Source organism: Pleurodeles waltl, chromosome 2_1, assembly GCF_031143425.1.
Source record: "Pleurodeles waltl isolate 20211129_DDA chromosome 2_1, aPleWal1.hap1.20221129, whole genome shotgun sequence".
Classification (NCBI taxonomy): Eukaryota; Metazoa; Chordata; class Amphibia; order Caudata; family Salamandridae; genus Pleurodeles; species Pleurodeles waltl.
This window is the reverse complement of record NC_090438.1, coordinates 654,828,812-654,850,414: the sequence shown is the minus strand read 5'-3', so window position 1 is coordinate 654,850,414 and position 21,603 is coordinate 654,828,812. Positions and strand designations below refer to the sequence as shown.

The 21,603-nt window shown below is 43.2% G+C and overlaps 1 protein-coding gene across 1 annotated transcript in view; it reads left to right on the top strand.

Moving 5' to 3' along the window:
• The window catches only part of ADCY1 (adenylate cyclase 1), a 1,375,168-nt gene that overhangs the window by 1,006,470 nt on the left and 347,095 nt on the right, over nt 1–21,603 (top strand). The gene's annotated exons all lie outside the window — the stretch shown is intronic.

Here is a 21,603-nt window from a genome sequence, read left to right as displayed (position 1 = left end):
GGACTCCCTTGGGGTCAGGTGAGGCCTCACCAGTGCCAACTCTGGGCTCCCCCCCTACTGGGGCAGAAGGCCTTTGGCTCCCTGGAACTCTCTTTAAGAGTGGCCTACCCTTCCTTTTCTTCTTTCCTTTTCTTGGGGACCCCTGTCTCCTAATTGTAGGGACTGACTCCCCAGGACTTTGGGTTGGGGGGGCGCCCTGGGCGACCACCCCATCTGTGACCAGACTCACCTCTGGGAGGTCATTGCCCAGGATACAATCTAGGGGGAGGTCAGCACTGACTACCACCCTAATCCAGTCAAGGATACCCTCCCTCTCTAGGGGCACTATGGCTACAGGTTTGGAGGTGACCTCCCCTGTGGCTATCCTGACTTTCTTTGTCTTTCCTGGGACATACATGTCTGGGGTCACTAACCGGTCACTCACTATAGTGTGACTGGCACCGGTGTCTCTCAGGCCAGTGGTAGGGATCCCATTCACTTGAATGTGGTGGAAGTGCCTACTCCCACCCTCAGGGATCACCAGCTTACCATCTGGTCCTGTCTCCCAGCACAATGCTAGGAGGACTTCATCATCTGAGGAGTCCTCCTCTATGGCTACACTGGACAGCCCAGTGCTAACCACCTTCTTTGGACAGGCTGCATCTCCTCTGAAGTGACCTGTCTGCTGACAGTCAAAGCAAGCCCTACTGTCCAAGAGCTTTTTTAACCCTGGGTCTAACTGTCTCTGCTGGTCAGAGTGGGATTTACTCTCCTCCTTCTTAGGGTTCTGGGGTACAGAGGGAGTCTCTGTGGTGGGCTTACCACCTCCCTCCTTAGGTTTTTGGGGACCTGTCCCCCCCTTCTTGGAGTCTCCCCCCTGGGACTTGACAACCACCCTGGTTCTCAACCACTCATCAGCTGCCTCCCCTAGCTCTCTAGGGTTGGTCTGCTTAGAGTCCACTAGATGCTGGCGTAACCTTTCTTGGATACAATTGGTCAAGATGTGCTCTCTCATGATCAGATTGTATAACCCCTCATAAGTATCTACTTTGTTACCAATAATCCAGCCCTCTAGTGCCTTTAGTGAAATGTCCACAAAGTCAACCCAAGACTGGGTACTGACCTTCTGGGTGTCCCTGAACTTCATTCTATATTGCTCTGGGGTCAGACCAAACTTCTTGGCTAAGCACCTCTTCATACTAGGGTATGAATCTGCCTCCTCCCCCCTTAAGGTCAGAAGCCTATCCCTCCCTGAGTTGGGGACCAACTCCCACAAAAGGGAACCCCAGTATTGAGGCCTAACCCTTCTCATTTGGAGTGCCCTCTCAAAGGCCCCCAGCCACTTATCTATGTCATCCCCCTCTACATAAGCAGGAACTACCCCCTTGGGTAATCTGGGGCAAACTCCCCCACCCATGGACACCTCAGCTTCTTTATCGCTGCTTCCATCTCTTTTCTCTTTGTATGCCCACTTTTTCTTTTCTAGGGCCAGCTTCTCTGCTTCCAAAGCTATGTATGCTAGCTGGGCCTCCAGCTCTCTTTCTCTGATGGATGGGTTCTCTCCTCCTGAAAGGACCCCCTTCCCACCACTAGCTTTGGATCTGCCCCTAGTGACTGTATTTACTGAGGACCGTTCTTCCTCATCCTCACTTGGGCTCAGATGCCTTCCCTCCCCTGAGTGGTTAGAGCTTGCATCCTCCCTTCTTTCTCCCTCCTCTGGAGCTTCTTCTGACTCTACCTCTTGGGCCTCAGCCCATGCTGTCAGGGATGTGATCAGGATTTGCTTCCTTAGATCAGTGGTTGCAGGCAACCCTCTTTCAATACACAACCCCCTAAGCTGGACTACTGTCAGTGTGGGTAGGCTAGCCAGATCAAGCTCCATGGTTCCCTAGTTTTGTGTCAACAAAAACTTTTTGCAAAAATTGGAAACAAGAATTTAGAAAAATTACAAAAATTCAATAATTGAAATTAATCCAAATTAAAAATTAAAAACAATTTTTGCACTAGGACAATTTAAAGGATTTTTAATTTGTTTTACCTAAAACTGTAACGTGATATTGAACACAAGTACTGGATCCCGTCGCTGCTTCCAATTATGTTGGAAAATGGGTTATTGGTAGGGCAGGTAGGTACCTACACCTAGCAACAAGCCACTAACCTCCACATAGGTACAGTTAGGTCTCAGTAAATTAATCCCAGCTCTACCCTTGGTAGCTTGGCATCGAGCGTCAAGGCTTAACTTAGGAGACAAAGTGTAAAGCATTCAAATATCACAAAACAGTAATTAAATAAAACACAGGAAACAGTTTAAAAATCCAAAACCAATTTATAAAAATAGCTTATATTTTTATCTTTAAAATGACACAAAAACGATTAAAATCGGTTCAGGGGAACCGGAGATATGAATTTTTAAAGTATTATTATTTTCTAGCGCTTAGAAACAAAAAGCGCCAATCGGGTCATCTGGTTGCACCAGGACCGGGGCAAAGTCAAACTTTCAGGCCGACCGCGATGGAGCCCTGCTCGGCTACAAGTCGCGGGAGGCCTCGGTTAAAAAGTTACCTTCTGACTTAGTCTTTATTTTGAAGTTTTTCTTCACCGGGACGAACCTGCCAGTTGAATCCGACCTCCTGGAGCCCTTGTCCGGATACGCGAAGTCGGTTTCCTCGGTGGTGATTTTTACCTTCGGACTTAGTCGTTTTTTCGAGATGAAAATCCTTCGACCGGGGTAAACCTGGATCTTGATCCGACGTCCATGGAGCCCTTCTCGGATACGATGGCTGGGAGGTCCCGGTCAACTTTTTACGTTCGGACTTAGTCTCTTTTTTGGATGTTTTTCTTTACCGGGACGAACCACGAAGTCAGGCCGGGTCGCGGTTGAGGCAAGCCGGCTAGAATTTCCGCGTCGGGTCGGTCACTTTAAGGAGCTTTTTTTCAAAAATTCTCCAATCTTTTCCAAACTTCTGGGGCTTCACCCAGATGTTCTTTCAAGGTTCTTTTGGGGTCCACAGCTCACCCCAAGGATCCAGAAGTTCTGTGATGGTCCTTGGGGGTGCGGACTTCAACTCCCAGAATGCACCTGGCGCAAACTCCTTTTTGGCCACTGGGCAGTGGTCAGCTGGTCGCTTCTTTCAGGAGTTGGTGCAGGGGACTCTGGTTAGCAATTTTTCACCTGTAGCAAACAGGGAGTCCCTCCTTGAACCAGTTGAAGCCAGGCAAAGTCCTTCTTGTGGTGAAGCCCAAGTGTGCAGCTGGTGCAGTCCTTCTGAGTGCAGGGTCCAGGTGCAGGCCAGGGGTCCAGCAGGGCAGTCCTTCTTCTTCCTTAGTTCCTTTCTTGTTGAATTCTGGAGAGGATCTGAGGCGTGGGTGCAGGTCTGCCAGTTTTATCTTTGCTCCTGGGTGAAAAGCAGGGGGGCCCTGGTTCTCCAATCAGGGACAGGGTCGTCCCCCTGTGATGACCACTTCCTGGGAAGTGTGGCAAAAATCCATCCCAGAAGGCAACAGTCTCTAAAAATCCAAAATGGATGAATCTGATTTTTGGAGGAGAGATCTGGCTGAGCCCACCCACTGGTGTGGCTAAAAATCATAAACACACCCCTCTCCTGCCCTCTCCTAATCTAATCAAGGGGGCACCTAGCTGTCTGGGTTTGCAGGATGTGGGGGTGTTGCTGGGTGCTCCAGATGTCCTTCTCTGCCTTTAAAGACCAGTTTGGCAGCCCTCCCCCTTCCTGCCTCACCATCTGCTGAGGGGAGATTCTCTCCCCCAAGCACATTCCTTTGTGTGAAGCCAGGCCACTTCACACCTCATTAAAGTAGCCTGGCAGAAGCTGCTGCAGGCTGGCCAATCAGAGCACAGCAGCAAAAACAATGCAGAGCTGAAATTGGCAACTTTTTAGGTAAAGTCTAAACTTTTTACCTGGACAAGTTATATTAAATCCAACAACTGGAAGTTGTGGGATTTATTACAACAATCAATTTGATACCAAATTCTTGGTATGTAACATTTAAGGAGACTTTAAAATTTAAAATAAAGTCTGCCCATTCTAGCCTATGAAGGCCATTTACTTCAATGAGGGAAAAACGAATTTGGCTGTTTTTACCTCACCAGGGCTTATAAATCTATTTTTATAAAGTCCCTGCTTATAGTTACATGGCACCCAGCCCTAGGGGCACATAGGGCACACCTTAGGGGTGACTTATGTGTAAAAATAAGGTAGTTTAAGACTTTGGAAGTACCTTTAATTCCAAAGTCGAATTTGCATATAACTTTATTTTAAAAGCAGCCAGCAAGGCAGGCTTGCTTTTAAAATGACACTGGGCACCTCAGCAATGCACCTAGGTCTGCACCACCTATGCTGTGGTCCCTAAACCTACATGCCCTACCATATACTAGGGACTTATAGGTAGGTTAACTTAGCCAATTATAATTAGCCTAATTTGCATATCCATTTTACACAGAGCACAGGCCCTGGGACTGGTTAGCAGTACCCAGGGCACCATCAGAGTCAGGAAAACACCAGCATAAAGTGGAAAATGGGGGCAAAAAGTTATGGGGCCTCTGCAATCAGCCCTAGTTTCTCACAACTAGTAAATCAAATATGCCAATGTACACATATAATTTATACAGGGAACACTTACACTTTAGCCCTGGTCAGCAGTGGTAAAGTGTCCAGAGCAAACAAACATCAAAAACAGAATCCAGTACACAGAAACAACCTTGGAAAGTAAAGGCAAGAGTTATGGGAGACCATGCCAATGATGCCAAGTCTAACACTGATTAATACTGATTTCTAAATGTTAGAAAACCACTGCATAAAAACCACCAAAGCAACAGAAAAAAAACATTGATGAGAGGAAACACAACCATAATTCTTCCACACTTTCATATGGGAAACTCTGCAATTGGGAACCAGATGCAAAAACATATCTGAGTTTTACAAGCTGCTTTCTGGTATTTTGTTTGCTCTACACTAGCAAACCTGTTAAAAACGTGACTACAGATCTCATGTTTCATGATTTTGTACTCCTTGAATGTTTTAGCAGATTCGCCTGCCATTTTGTATGATAAACTCATTGAAGAGTATATACTCCTTCACTTACCATCTAGATTTAAAAATGCAAAAATGTCAGAAGTGACAAACTTTCCAATCATGAATATATACTGCAACCAAAATACCATGCAATTTTTCCTTTGTGAATCAAGGAATCTTACTCCATATGTAAGTTCCACATTTACATATTGTGCCAGCCTTCTCATTGACCTTTTTAGCTTGTGTGTATTTGGTCCAATTTATGTTGTCTCAATATGGATGAGTCACAATCAGGAATCAAAGGAAGGACAAACCACGGTTGAAAATATTTTGGGGCATGGACTGGAAGTTTATTTGTATACTTCATTTCTATTTTCAGAATGTTAGCCTGGGGGGGGGGGGGTCCCAGATGGTACACCAGACTATTTGTTACACAAAGAAATACACATTGATGTTTTCAGTGGGCCCCAGTAACAAAAGTATATGGGTCAGGCTATACAACGTCTTGTTGTTACTCAGTTATTGGACTTGGTCCTCTCTGCCGGGTCACCCCCAAACCGTTTGCCTTTACCCACCACTTGTTTTTTACTGAAATTTGTTTTGGTTGGTCCTAGGACCTTATGCAGTTTACCACTGCTAACCAGTGTGAAAGTGTTTATGCTCTCTCCCCTAAACATGGTTAAATTGGCTTACGCCTGATTGGTATATTTAAATTACTTCTAAGTCCCTTGTAGAGTGGTATACCATATCCCTAGGGTCTGTGCATAAATGAAACTAGTGGACCTGCAGCACATATTGTGCCCTCAACCTTATAAGCACTTTAAAACATCTCTCAGGCCTGCCATTGAGCTTGAGTGCAGTTTTAAGCAGTCAATTCGACTTGGCAATATAAATCCCCTGCCAAGCCTTAAATTCCCCATATATTGCACAGCATTCACCCCTAAGGTAGACCCTAGGTGGCCTACATGGCAAGGTGCATTGCAATTAAAAGGTTGAACATGTACCTTTAAGTTTTACATGTCCTGGCAGTGAAAAACTCCTAAATTCGTTTTTCACTATTGTGAGGCCTATCTGTCCCATAGGATAACATTGGGTTGCCTTATTACATTTAGTAAGTGCCAACATTTGGTTGGGACCATGTTTCCAGTTCATGTTTGGTATATATGAAATTGTAATGAAAAATCTTCTTTAATTGTAAAGCCAGATTTTTATTACAATTTTTTAAAATGTCCCTTTCAGAAAGTTGGCATTTTCCTGCCTTAGCCCTGGTCTGCTTGCAGCTGATATTGGGTCACATGACTCAGTGCAACAGACAGTTAAACTTTATGAATTCTTCCTAGACAGTCACACAATAGAGGTATTAGGTGTGTCTGAATGGCCATCTGCTGGCAGGATAGGAGGGCAGAGCTGAGAACAGCCCCACTTGCAACTGAATAGCGTGTTTCTGCCTTCACACAAAGGATCTATCAACTCCACGTTTTTATTGCAGGCAGCTTGGAGCCAAGGTAGAGAATTTAGGAAACTCCATGCACTTCAAGGAACCTTTCCAGATGACTGTCCCACCCTCTAGAGAAAGGGCACCAAAGTATAAAAATAGGACCTACAGACCTACTCTTCGGTTCACTTTTGGACCTACAGAATTACTCTTGGAGGGCTGCCTGCTGTGCCCTCTGCAAGACTGCTGTGCTATACCTGGAAGGACCTCTTTGCTGCCTGGAGCCTGCCTTGTACCCTCGGAGGCCAGCCTTGCTGTCGAGCTCTGCATTTTCCCCTGATCCAGGAATACCAGAGTGACACCTAGGGCTAGTTTACAGGCCTACTGTTCAGATCCACAGGGACACAAAAGGCTCATACCATCTTCAACCCACACCTTGCCCCAGTCCAAGTAAGTCCTCAACCCCCACATGGTCTCCCAGAAGTCCTGGACCCTTGGTTGTGGTGCTAAAGGTGTCCAGATGGCCAAATCCCCAAATTGAGGACATATAAATATTTTGGCCATAAACTGCTATGAGAAGCAGGAGGACACCATTGTCAAGTAATGTATAAACATTTACTCAGATTTTCTAAATTGGTGTGGATTTTACTTGTGTTATGTTTCTACTTTAGTACTGTTTGTGTGCTTCATAAATACTAAGGGTCTGATTTAAGAGCCTATAGCGCCACCGTAGCATCACTTTTCATGATTCTCCAGTGGCTCTAACAACTGCTCCATATTTAGAAGGATGTGTAACACCACTTTTTGTGGTGTTATGCCTCTTTGCAAATATGGGCCCCACTGATGCAGTTTTCTGTGTCTGAGAGGCATGCAATGGGTGTTGCTGTGGGTTTCACCGCAACACCCATTGCTTTTGTCCCCATATTTATGAAAAATCGTTATTCTGTGGTAGTGCCAAAAACTGAAGCCACCCCAGGGGTGGCGGTAGCATGGCGAAACAAGGAGGAATGCTTTTATTCCTCCTCGTTTTTTGCTTTTTCTATGTGTGCTGCGTTCCGCACAAAAATAGAAGAAGCAAAATGCCATGGATGATTGTTTATATGCAGGAAGGTGTCTCTTCGTGTACATAAACAATCATTCAAAAATGATGCTTTGGCACTTCTATGTGTGCTGCACTTTGTGTTGGCGCAGGCAGCTTAATTCAGCACCAGCGCAGGGGGAAACACAGGGATGCATCGAATTCCTGTTAATATGGCACATCCCTGCATTTCCAAAGTGGCCAGAGCGGTGCTGCTATTTTTGGCGCAGCACCTCGCTGACCTACTTTGGCATAAATCTGGGCCTTAATACATTGCTTCTCAAATAAGCCTTACTATTTTTTTGTGCCAAGCTACTCAGGGTTAAGCACAGCCACATTGTGGCTATTGCTTGTCCAGTGATCACACGCCAGTCAACCAACTACACAATTTTTCACATCAGTGTTATTACATACTTTCTAAAGTATAATGCTCATCGTGTGGTGAAAGCAACGTTCACTTCTTTTGCAGGAAAGTGGGTTTGTGGTGCTGGTATTGTGTGTGTGCATGTGGAAGTAGACAGAATTTGTTAAGTTACAACCACTCACTACATTACTATAACAGCAGAGCACAACATCACAATGACCTATAACTACAGTAGCACGAGAGCAACACAATTAAACCACAGAATAACACAACGAAATATAAAACAAGAAAGTAAAATTTAACACAACAACGTATCAATGAGAAGCTTCTGTGACTGTAGCAGCTTCGTTTTTCTAAGTGCACAAACGCTGGACGTTTTTTCAGAATCCTTGGTTTGATGCTGAATCCTACATGGAATTCTGGAACATATCTATTAAAATACAGAAGTTGAAGAAAAATGTATTGTTGCATCTTCTAACCAATAATTGTTTGACTTTTTCTGCATTCCTGAATGAAATAATCAACCAGGTCTCGTGAGACATCTTTTGATTATGTAGCCACAAAATATCTGTGTCATGTCAGGAGATCATTAAACGATCCATAATATTTTTTATCAATTTACTCTGACATATCGAAAGACATACTCAGGGAAATGATGCATAAAGTGTTCCTTGATTTATAGACTGCTTATAAAAATTAATCACCCGCAAGTTGCAAATAAATCTTGTCTGGGAAGCATCATGCATCATGATGAGAAACAGAATGAGGCAAAAACATTTTTTTATAAGATCTGAGAAAAAAAGTAATTTCTCTTCATTCATATTGTGTGCACTGCAGAGAAACATAGCTATGTTGCTGCCAACATATTCTAGGAGCATGAGATGAGTAGATGTGAGTAACTTACTCCTGGGGCATTCCAGACTTCCTATTTAATTCCAGGAGTCAGCCAGACATACTACAAATTATCTGTGAATCCGTTCATTAGTATCAGTATACGAGCATAAACCTAATGGAAGAGCAGTTGGATATCTTGACTGCCACAGTGTATTCATTTGATAGTGGGAATTTTCCCTTGTTTTAATGTTTTTTCTGGAAATTGTGAAATGAGCAGATACAAAATTATCATAGTTCCATGCATAGGACAGGAAACCATAAACCTAATGGCAAGCAGATTGCTCATTCATAATCCATTTACGGACAATCTATTTATTGGGTTTCCTCTCTGAATTTCAGAACACTTCAACCTCAATCTTCCTCAGGCTGTAGCCCTAAAATCTGCAATTTCACCCCTTCCCACAAACAGCAGCAGTCACTACCTTATTGCTCTCTCTCAAATCTGCTCTACGGCAAATTTCTTCCTTTCTTCGAGATGTAACACCTTTTCCTTTTACCCATTTGATTGCTTCTTACCTTTACCCAATCTATGCTTGTTACCACACTCTTCCCTTTTTACACTACCACAAGATTTAATTTGCTAATATAGCTCCACTTTTCCTCACACCCACTTATCAAAATTCCTGTTTCTCACTTTAGAGCTTGTTTTAAAAGTAGCCTTCCTTACTACCGCATTGTACATGCTTTACAAAATCCCATAAATAAATTACTTGAAATACTACACTTATATATTGGCTCTAATGTATCTGCCCTTTTTTTAAACATCTGTCTTTTATGTGGAGAGAGTATTGACATCCGTGGAAATCTTCTTCAAACACACTTTTATCAGGGACACAGCAAAAGTGCCATCGATCCTTTAGCATTGTGTAAAAAGCAGGGGAATCTTCCCTCTGTTCTTTGATTCAGTAACAAAACACATTCACCACTACATCTGCAGCATCATTGCTAGCTACACTCCTGACTCTCACTAAGCACAGTAATATTTCAAGCCCCTTTCCACCCTGATGATCCCTTAATAGATTTTGTTGTAATAGATTTGCTTTACTTTTATAGTTGGAATACATTTGAAAAATGTCCATTAAAATCTATTTTATGGAACCGACAAACTAGTAGCATCTGACAAAGCATCCCTAATCACTCCTTTTGCCCTCCTTTCTCCGCACACCAACTCTCATTTATTTCTTCCTAAATATCTGGTGTCTAAACTTTTCTACAAGATTAAATCCAATTTTGCGCAATATCTGTGATTCTTTGAATCAGGATTCCTGCTTTTCATGTCGAAACCTTGTTTATTACTTATGTGTTTGCAGATTTGAGCATGAAGTATTGTGAAATGGGACTCAAATTTATAAAAAGATCAGTAGGAATGTTACACATTTTCACTGGGGACACAGGCGCTACACAATAGCACTAAATACACTTCTTAGTAGCTTTTATGTATACAATGACATGGAAAACTAGCTAACCAGTGGTGGCTCCTCCTCTAGGGTGGAGGAGCGTCGCCCCCCAGCCAGCTGTGACAGCTGCAAAACCTTTACAAGAAAACGATAATAAACAGTTTTTATTATTGTTTTCTTGTAAAGGGGCGGGGCTACGGGCACTGACGATCACTGAGGGTGAGTACACAGCACTCCTCCTCTGTGCGCATGTATGTTTGGCCAGTATTCTCGGACCGGCCAAACACACATGTGCACAGGGCTCTCTCCAGCCCTGCACTATGTTGCCTGGCTGGAGAGAGCATGCACAGGCGCTCACTCTGCCTGGGAGCAATGCAATCCTGACACTGCTCTGAGCAGCTTCAGTATTGGCTACAGGGCAGGCTGGGAGCCTGTTCCTGCATCAGAGGAGCAGCGCGGTGGTGTCGGCAGCGGCGGGGATGATCCAGTAGGTGTTAAAAAAAATTCTTTAATGTTCATTCCCCCACGCACAGGCCTGCCCCTTCAGGGTGCCGCGAGCTGCGACTGTAGTTAACTGCTGGCTTTCTGTAGAAGAAACAGAAGTAGATCTGATACCCTTTTCATCGTAAATATCTACACCAACTGGTTAAACCTACACTTTATATGAAAAATATAACAAATGGAAACATAGGAAGAAACCTCCTTTTACATGATTTTTAAATAAACCTGATCGTTTGCATAAGAGATTAGCAAAATGAATAAACGGATGCGCTGTAAGAGCTGATAACCTCTGCTCCTGTTCTCTTAAGTATTAAATCAGAGCTAATTGGCACTGTGAAGTCTATACCTGTTGAACTACAGTGTTTGTTTGATGATCTGATTAAACAGGATACCTTGAGGCCAGATGTGCTAAGAGTTTGAGACTTAAAAAAGGCAAGTCAGGAATGTAATGAAGGCACACGTTTGTGTCAGAAATGTGCCATTTGCAACTGATTGAGAAGGAGTAGGGGCATGAAAGAGGCATAGCTCCTCGCAGTCAATTTGTAATGCAATTTCCACTGCACGTGAGATTGCAAACTATTGGCTGCATTCTGACACCCAATAAGAGGATGTCTCATTTTACAGTATGAAAGCTGACTGAGGAACTGCTTTCAACTTTATGGACATGGGTTGTGGGTTTTACTGGGAGCAATCTTTGGTCAAGTGGACCGCTGGATGCCCTTCTAATGCCATTCTCAAAATGGCTTGTTTGAGTTTTTGACTGCAGTCCCAATCCGTGCCAATCCCTACCAGTGGTACAGGTGCCTCAAATAAAAATGTAAAGAAGGCATTCTGTGAATGAGAATATAGGAATGGAGGTCTATTCCTACCAGGTTCATCCCCTGCATTTGCAGCCAGCCTCCCTCATCAATCTTAATGGAACAGGATACAGCAGATCATAGCAAATGTCCTCTTTGCACTGCAATGGAAAGGTACAACTTTTGCAGCACAAAGTGTAGGTTGTCCAAAAGCAACAAGTGTGCAAACACACCAAAGTGGCATGGGTCAGATGCACCACTGTTCTTGAGTCGTCCGTGCCTCACCTATCGACACCATGGTTGCACAGGATTTACCATACGGTGCACCAGGGTGGATGTAAGGACAATAGTGCCAACATGTTTGATGCTGTTCTGGTGCATTGCTGTACTAGCGTCAACATTGATTAAAATAGTTGTGTCATTTTAACGTCTGCTCTGAGCAGATGCTACAAATGATGGTGGAGTGAAAAGTTGTGAAATCTCATTGCCCCCCGCATACATTATGCCTGGCACAGGCATAATGTGGCGCAAGAATTTACAAATTGGCGCAATGCAAGTATTGCAACACTTAGTAAATTTGGAGCGAGAGAAAAGCCTCCTTAATGTAGCCTTAGCGTAAACAAAAATTACACTAGGGCAGCGCAAGGTGGCACTAGGGGCTTGTAAGTATGCCCCCAAATGTTTTGTAAACCGGCCTTCAGTGCATCAGCTGCCAGGTCTCTGACGTTTACATGTGTATACTGTACTACAATTACATTTCAGTAGTAAAGGGAGCAAAAAGAAATTAAAACTATAGTTGTAAATGGACCTCAATTAGTGTTTGATCTCATGTACAAATACCCCTTACTTATTAGAAAAGATAAAAGGATTTTTATCATTGATTAAATAAACATTAAAAAAGTATTCTCAGGATAAGAAAAATGCTGCCTTGAAACACATCAAGATTTTCTGAATTCAAGAACTTTTAATCTATGTAATTCCATTTGCGAGATGCGATTTGGATTTTGCATCTTTCACGCATCATGCAACTTCTAAATAAAAATTGAGCCTGGTTAAAAAAAACACATTCACTGCCATTAACTGATATTTGCAGACGTGAATGGCTAAACCTATTCCCGGCAGCAGGTGTAACGTGTTTTCTGGGGTGGGAAGTAAAATGGATCACCTCCAAACTTACGAAAAATAAATTTCCCCTGTGGACAAAAATGTTTGCATTTGCCAGTTGGGCTGCCTTTTAAAACTATAATTGTACACCATTCACAATTAATCACTGGGGAAATAGAAAGTTGTAAAAATGTCACATCATTGTTCCAGTAGTATGTTTGGAAACCTCTTTCTGGTAAAGCTTTCCAGGTGTAGTTCTAGGAAGATTTGTTGATTTCAATAAAGTGTAAGTGTCTTTTCAAGCAGAGGAGTAAGTCTCCACCTCTACATCTGCCCTTTCTTGATGAGCCAGGCTGTTAGAAACGAGGTTTCTGGTTGTCAAGGGTATGGACCTAAGCTAGGCAAAAAAAAACACACTCCAATCAGGGTAAAAGAGCTACACACCCAAGGTAACCCCTGCTCACCCCTTTGGTAGCTTGACAAGAGCAGTCAGGCATATTTCAAAGGCAACGTGTACAACAACACACACTCCAGTGACACAATAAATACAACACAAAAGATAATCTACACAGGATTATATAAAAATGTATCTTGTGTATTGTGCATCGATCATAGACCAACACAACATTGTTCATAAATCCTGCACATACTATGCCAATCCTGAGTTCACATTCATTATCCTGACAATGCACAGCAGAAATGACATATATTAGAACATCAGGGGATGATATGTAGAAGAATATGAATAAGCATAAGCATCATTACAAGAGTGCTTGTACTGTAATGACCTTTAGGGACAAAACCACGCATATCATCATGAAATCATGGGGCATGATGCATTGGTGCTCCTAGTAAACCTTGTGTGGTCCTTCCTTTATATCATAGAAGTAGCTGCATGCTTACTATAGGAAATACGTTAATTCCATGATCTGACTAAGATGAGGACATTTAAAAAATACGGCGCTGCTGCACTTGTGTGCTTATTTATAGTGATAGGGTAAAGGCATGTCAGTGATTCAGAGGCCTCCATCGAGGTGTCCCCGTAATGTGGAGTCACAGACCAAGTGCCCCCCCAGGTATGTGGCAAAGTGGGGGGAGGACACCCACTGTAGCCGGCTATGGGGTGACCCTCCTCCTGGGTCCCCAGTGTGGAGAATCACTACGGGCAGTGGCCACAAAAATGTGCCATAGCTGCTACTGCCCAGGGTCTTGGGCCACCTCCATTTGGTCCATGTGCTTCTGGCAAGTTCCCGCTGGGTGGAGGCTGCGGCTGAGAGGTGCTCTCAGCATCAACATCAAAGACCAATACTTACCATGCACTATTGGGATCAGCAGCGACCGGTCACAATAATCTCCCCCAGCCTCTAATACAGCATCCTCTCTTAGGTTATTGTGACATTCCACCCACCATGGACCTCATGGAGAAGGGATTCCATGCTATCGGTAATGCTGATTCTTGGCAGGGAGAGGATGCCACGGCATGGTACCTCTCTCTCTTTTGTTCGGCATCGCAGCACCCTTGCTGAAGAGAAGAAGGGGGACCGTATAGAAGGAACACACACTGCTCTATTTGAAAGAATCAGGAGTGCTCACCACGCATTCTGTGGAAACTGGGGAAGGCACCTTCAGGTGCTATGTGGAAATAGGCAAAGAGAAGTCCCCCCCAACTCCTGGCAGTTTGGGGAGGTTGTGCTGTAGGCCCACAAGTAGCATTTAATCTATGGGCCGTAGGCACATGTAGTGCACTTTTACTAGGGACTTATAAGTAAATTAAATACGCCAATTGGGTATGAGCCAATGTCATCATGTTTTAAGGGAGAGAGCATATGCACTTTAGCATTGGTTAGCAGTGGTAAAGTGCGCAGAGTCCTAAAACCAGTGAAAACAGTGTCAAAAACATGGAGGGACGCATGCAAAAAGTTGAGGGTGACCACCCTATGGCTGTCAGGTCTAGCACTACTCCTCACAGATCAGATATATAAGGGAATTCCCAAAGCAAACCTATGAGAGAAGTAGCACTCACTGTAGTGGAAAACAAAATAGGATGTTTGCCACTACTAAGACGCGTAACACATACATATATATGTCCTACCTTTTACGTACACAGCACCCTGACCATAAGGCTATCAAGGGCCTATGTTAGGGGTGACATAAGTGTAGTAAAATGGGAGTTTAGGCCTTGGCATTAGTTAGACTTGCAAAGTCAATGTGGCAGTAAACTGTGCATGCAGACTCTGCAGTGGCAGGCCTGAGACAAGTTTGAAATGCTACTTCTGTGAATGGCACAATCTGCGCTGCAGGCCGGCTAGCAGCACTTAACTTACAGGCCCTGGGTATATAGTATACAATGTTACAAGGGACTTCAGGTAAATTAAATAAGATAAACAGGTGTAAGCCAATTATACCAAACTCTAGGGGAAACAGCACATGCACTTTACCACTGCTTAGCAGTGGAATTGTGCCAAGAGTCCTAAAGCCAACAAAAAGAGGGTTAGAAAAGTAGGAGGAGAAAGGTAGTAGGTTTGAACATAACCCTCTAGAAAGGCCCATTTCCAGCTCAGGCCAATAGCAATGCTATTTAATTTCTAACTCAAAAAAGTCTTGGCAATTGTTAAATATGCAATCCATGTCAAAAAGCGTTTTTGGTTTTGAATAGTGATACAAATAATTTCAGTGCAGTGTGTTACACTATTTGCACTTATATAAATGGGTAAATTTGCCTGCATTGATTTTGCTCCATATTTACTCTTTGTTTCTGTAGAGTATGCTAGCGAGCAGATTACATGCAAACATTTTTGAGTTGATTTGAAATTTTGAAATACAAAGATAAGTTAGTTGTGTACATATTCTCTGCATGTTGAATTGTATTATATCAAAAAGTAAAGGCAATATTGCCATTTTCGTAAAAGGGCAACATGGAGACATTGTTGTCACATATTTTGTGTGCAAACAAATTTAAAATTGCTTCACTTGGAAATTCTCTTGAAGAGAACACAACCATCTTTAACCTGTTTTGCTTTAGGATTAATTGTGGGAAGCAGTTAGAGCACCGTGAATTGACTGAATCTATTTGAACACCCTGGTCAGCTGACATAGGGGGTCATTCCGACCCTGGCGGTCCATGACCGCCAGGGCCGGGGACCACGGAAGCACCGCCAACAGGTTTGCGGTGCTTCAAGGGCCATTCTGACCGCGGCGGTAAAGCCGCGATCAGAAAAGGGGAACCGGCGGTTTCCCGCCGGTTTTCCCCTGGCCCAGGGAATCCTCCATGGCGGCGCTGCTTGCAGCGCCGCTATGGGGATTCCGACCCCTTCCCGCCACCCTGTTTCTGGCGGTTCTTAGCGCCAGGAACAGGATGGCGGGAACGGGTGTCGTGGGCCCCTGGGGGCCCCTGCACTGCCCATGCCACTGGGCCCCATAAAGATTTTCACTGTCTGCTTTGCAGACAGTGAAATTTGCGACGGGTGCCACTGCACCTGTCGCACCCCTGCAACTCCGCCGGCTCCATTCGGAGCCGGCTTCCTAGTGGCAGGGTCTTTCCCGCTGGGCCGGCTGGTGCCCTTTTGGCGATCACCCGCCGGCCCAGCGGGAAAGCCAGAATGGCATCCGCGGTCTCCTGACCGCGGAGCGGCCATTTGGCGGTGACCGCATGGCGGGCGGCGGTCGCCGCCCGCCGCGGTCAGAATGACCGCCTAAGCCTTATCTTGAGTATATTCCATAATGGGGAATGTGAAAACTCTCCTGAAGGTGCTCTACTATGACCAATTTTACAAACATTTCTCACCTATCCCCATTTACTGTACTAGGTGATGATGCAGTAACTGTTAAATATGTCTTCACATCATCAGGAAGAATCCATACACCTAATCCTCAAAGGCTTGTGTGCATCAAGGTCCTTACAAACAATGCCAGTACAAGGCCACTCAAGTTAAAAATCATTTGACATGAAAGTAAAGCATATAATTTCTAATGAAGAGCCCCAGATGTATTGAAAATAAAGTTTTGGAGTGTAAAACAGGATGACTAAGATGCAATGTTTAACATACGAAGAGAAAAACCTTAAACAGATATCCTGGAGTTAGACAACTCCACTGATAGGAACATTATTGGTGTATTTGTATTCTGAAGAGGTGTTGAGCTGTTGTCCTGCAACAGATTTCTTGTGGCTTGTCTTCCACAGTTGCTGAGGCCAAACCTGCAGCAGATGTTTTGAACTCCAATCGACAAATGAGCTACATATCATGACCCATGTATGAATAAGGCAGCCTGAGAATTGTAGGGCAAATAAAATGAACCTATCAAGCAAAGCCCTGGTCAGAATGATTCACCAAGTTGTGAAGGTACCTTAGCAGATGTCACAGAAAGGGCACCCTAAAATGATTGTGCATATTTTTCCCCAAACCTGAACCAAGCTCGACATATCCAGCTATAATAATCAATGACTGGCCCTATGTCGTCTTATGATTTATAAATCTGAGAAAAATATTATGAGCTGTGTTTGTAGTTGCAGTAAGATGTTTGTAATTTATTGTTTATTTACCTATCCAGTCTCAGTTACATTCAGTGTTTTTTCTTCTGGGTGTTAAAGGCCACTCCAAGTGAAATCAACTCTAGTAGTGACAGGGATAATCTTATGAATTGGAAATGTGATGTGCCCAATGGGGCAGGCTAGCTGGAAGTTTTTACCTCATTGGCCTATGACAGTAATTTTTAAAGGAAGCATTCAATTTTTATTTCATTTGTATTTCATTTGTATCGTTTTCTCCATATCAGTAAATAATACACCAGGTCATTCTCAGTACTTAACATTATAAATACTAATTCAAAACAGTACATCTCATGGGTTAATTAAAAAACTAAAATGTCTTTAAACATTCATATGCCATGACATTGGTTCTTGTCAATGGCAAACAAAAGTGAAATAAATCATATGACTGGGTAAGTAAAAAAAGAACCTGAGTAACAGGATATGGGAAAGGAGAGGCATCCGAAGAGGACGGAGGATTCATTGTGTGCCCTTACAAGCCTTTAGTAACAATGTAGTTATCAGTAATGGTAAAAATAATAATGCAGTGTCAGATATGTCCATTAAATAAATAAATGACAATCGTCTAACATCTCATTACGTTCAATGAGCTTTCTGTTGTTCACTGACTTATGTTGCAGTTTGATTTTCAATGTTTCTTTTTTCATATTACTGTTGTGGGCAACAGAATAAATCATCTTAAATGTTCTTGTATCAGGTTTCAGGATAGAACAGTAGAAAAATCACATCAACTTTGCCTCTTAATCTACTCTAGAAAGTTGAGAATGCAATTTCCATGGTAGACTTTAGGGGAATGTAAATTAAGTAGAATGGAACAAAACACGGTGGGTGACATCAACCTCATCGCTTAATAGCAGTGGAATGTCAAAATAGACTCAGTTAAGGCAAGTAAGTTATAAGCACACAACCTAGAAGCCTGCACTCAAACAAAGATGGTCCATCTTTCCAGGAACTTTTCATAAAAGTTATACAAAAGTGGAGTACAGGTAAACAAAATAATTGATTTTATCAGATGGATACAAACTGGCTGGCAATAGCGGTGAATAAGATACAGCAACAACCAAGATGACCATAAACAGTGTCAGAGTTTCAACAAAGTGAGCTGAAAATATCTCTTAACCAGAAATGTAAAGTAGCAACTGTTAGGTGAAAGTAGGCAAAGAAATACATTTTTGTCTGATGTGGGCACCCTATATGAAAATGGATCAAAACAAGCCACACAATTTTAAAAAGTAAGCTGGGTGAAAGAAAACAAAAACAAGTTACAAATTGATAAAGAACAAATATTGGTAGAAAACAATGGAATGAGCCAAACCCAACGGCAGTCTATAGGTCATGGGAGACTGGGCATCAATCATACTTTTAGGACAACAGTGATAGGGTGGGGGTCAGTTAAACCCTGTATTTTCACCATGATCAATCGTTTGTTTAACCTGTGACTTTTCTTCAGGCAAAACGCCTTCAGAAGGTCAGAGCAGGGTGCTATAGCCAACATAGGCTCCACAATTTTTGCTATGTCAAATTCTGGATCCTTCTGAAAGCTTGAGTTTATATGCCAAAAGAGGGGCATAAAAACAGAGCTGTATTAATTGTCACCTTTATTTGCTTGTAGGTTCAGACTTAGGAGATTATTTTGAAACTGGAGGATGCAGGGCATCTGACACAGAGGCCCTCATTACTAGGTGGTGGTCAGCAGATGCCCAGCCTCACTGTGGCTGTCTTACCACCGTAGACCCAGTGGTAAAGACCGCTGCATTACAAGCTGTGGTGTTTGCCAGAAGCCACACTGCCACAACACTGCCTGGCCCGACGGTGCAGTCACACCGATATGGCCGGCGGTGAGCTCCTCCTGCCCAGTGGCAGGCCTCTGCCTGCCCGCCAGATTACAAGGCTGCAGACTGCCAGGCTTTCTGTGGCGGTCACCCACTGTGGTGGTAACGCACCGGGTGACAGGAATCCCCATTCCTGTCGCCGGCACACGCAGCGCCACATGACCGCACACATGCAGACACCCCGCCCACCCGTCGACACACTTACAAATACCACCCCCAACCATACACATCCATTCTAACACTTACACCCGCTCTCACACTGACATACACACACTCCTACTTACACATACTCACCCCTGCAAACATTCACTCCCCCTCCGCAATCATCCACACCCCTACCCCCATCATGAATGCATATATTCACATACACACCCCTCTGCAAAAGCATACATTCAAACACACACACCCCCACTCACTCGCAGACTTGCACACATGCACCCCCACTCACTCACAGACTTGCACACATGCACCCCCACTTGCATGCATCCCAATACACACACCTCACTCACACGCTGACACCCCCTCTCCCCTCCACATACAAGCAGACCTCCCCCCAACCGCAGGCATACATCCAGAGACCTGCACTCGCTCACTCACAAACATGCACTCAGACACCCCCATTTACACACATACACACACTCAGACACCCCCATTTGCACACAAACACAGACTAAGACACCCCCATTCGCACACATACATGCACTCAGACACCCCTATTCGCACACTTACATGCACACACCACACACATGCACCCAAATCTCCACCCCAACCCCCACTTTTGGACGATCAACTTACCTTTTCTGGTATGCTGGTCGTCCGGGTGGGGATCGGTCCTGGCGGTTTTGTACCGCCAGCACCACGATGCCAGCAAGACTCCGCCAAGCCATATTATGGCTTGTAATACGGTGGGTAGAGTCTTGCTGGCGTAGCAGTGCTGGTGATGCCTCTTCAACTTCTTTGGCCAGGCCAACCGAGTCGGACTTCCTCCCATAAATGGTGAAAATCCAAACACAACTCCTAAGTTGGCGGTCTGTTGGCTGCAGCGGCTTCAGCGGTCTTTGGAAAAAAACACAAAAGTCATAATGAGGCCCAGAATGTTATCTGTCATAATATAAATTTACTGTTGCTCTTACATAAGTTAATTATTAGCATTTATGTCCAGGGTGGAAAGGGGCTGTGGGCAAGTTTGAGAAAACCCACAAAAGGTTTCCCTTCCTTAACTACAATGTGGTGAATTTCCCATTCTGTGAGTGTGACTAGTAGCAATAATGCTATCCTTGCATGAAAAAATAAAACATGGCTGAGGATAGCCGTATAACAACATGACTGAACAGTTCCTCTATTACAGCACTTCAGCCTTATCCACTCTAAAGGCATTCCAGTATTGTTTGAGAATGTCTCACAGAGTACCAGAAACAGAGGTAACACAAACCCCTTCCTGAAAAAGAAGCTTGATGGTATGAGGGCTATTTGTTAAATAACCCTTATACCACCTCATATCAGATGGCACATCTCATATGGAAAAATATAAATGTGTGTTTCTGAGAGACATGGCAGTCAGTTTGATTGTAAGAGAAAATATATTTCTCCAAAGTTCCATACTGATGACAAGCAACAGGCAGTGTTGCCTATAATTTTACTGTTTTCTTAAAATAGACTATTTATGAATAAATTATAATTCTTCAGTGCCAGCTTAAGGTCTTAGCAGACATCCAGGCTATTCCTTCACTAGCACTGTTTTAATTGGAAAAGCAAAGGCACAACATTTACATATGGAACAGTTGCCTTGGACTTTTTTGCAAGCCGAGTCTACAGCACAATTTATTAATTTCATAGATCTAAAAAGAAACAAAGAGGAAACACTATTCAGAAATAATTTTCTTCAAATGTTTTCAAGATGTTTTCGCAGAAGTATCATGTCTGGTTTCAGTATTTGAAACTTCTCATCTTACTTTAGTTAATCATAATCACCTTGTGCAGGTACCAGCCCTGGGTAACATTTTGTTTAGCCCATGAAATCTCACAAAATGACACATTTTATGTTATGCAAGTTGCATGAAATTTGGCAGATTTCGTGGATATGAAATTGTGCATGTTTTTTAGACAAGGGAAAAACAGAACATGTATGTGTCAGTGGTGAAACAACTGCCAAGAGATATTTTTCAGAAAACAAGTCTCTTTCTGGGATCTCCAGTTCAAATTTCAGACAAGATACCAAGATACAGAGTAAATAAAAATAAATTCAAGATGTCATCCACTCCTAGCCTATACGTCTGTGTCCAATGTATTATGAACTTGTAGTCTTTGATCGCACTAGTGCATCATCTATTTCTCTGCATCCTCATTTTTCCCTATGTGTTTTAATTATATAAATGTACTTTATTTCTGATGTGCTTTTGTATGAAGTTCAATTTCACACATACATATTAACCTTATTACATGTCTTTGTTCCAGGATATCTAAACCTACCATCCAAATGAGAATCAACATCAAAATGATTAAACAGCTATTTGTTGCCTCACTTCAGAGGAGAAATGTAATTAATGTATAACATCTCCTACTTAAAAAAGATCTTTGTCTCAAAAGAACAACCTTGTTTTTAGATGATGTATGATTGTGCGACTAATTTATATAATTTTGAGTGTT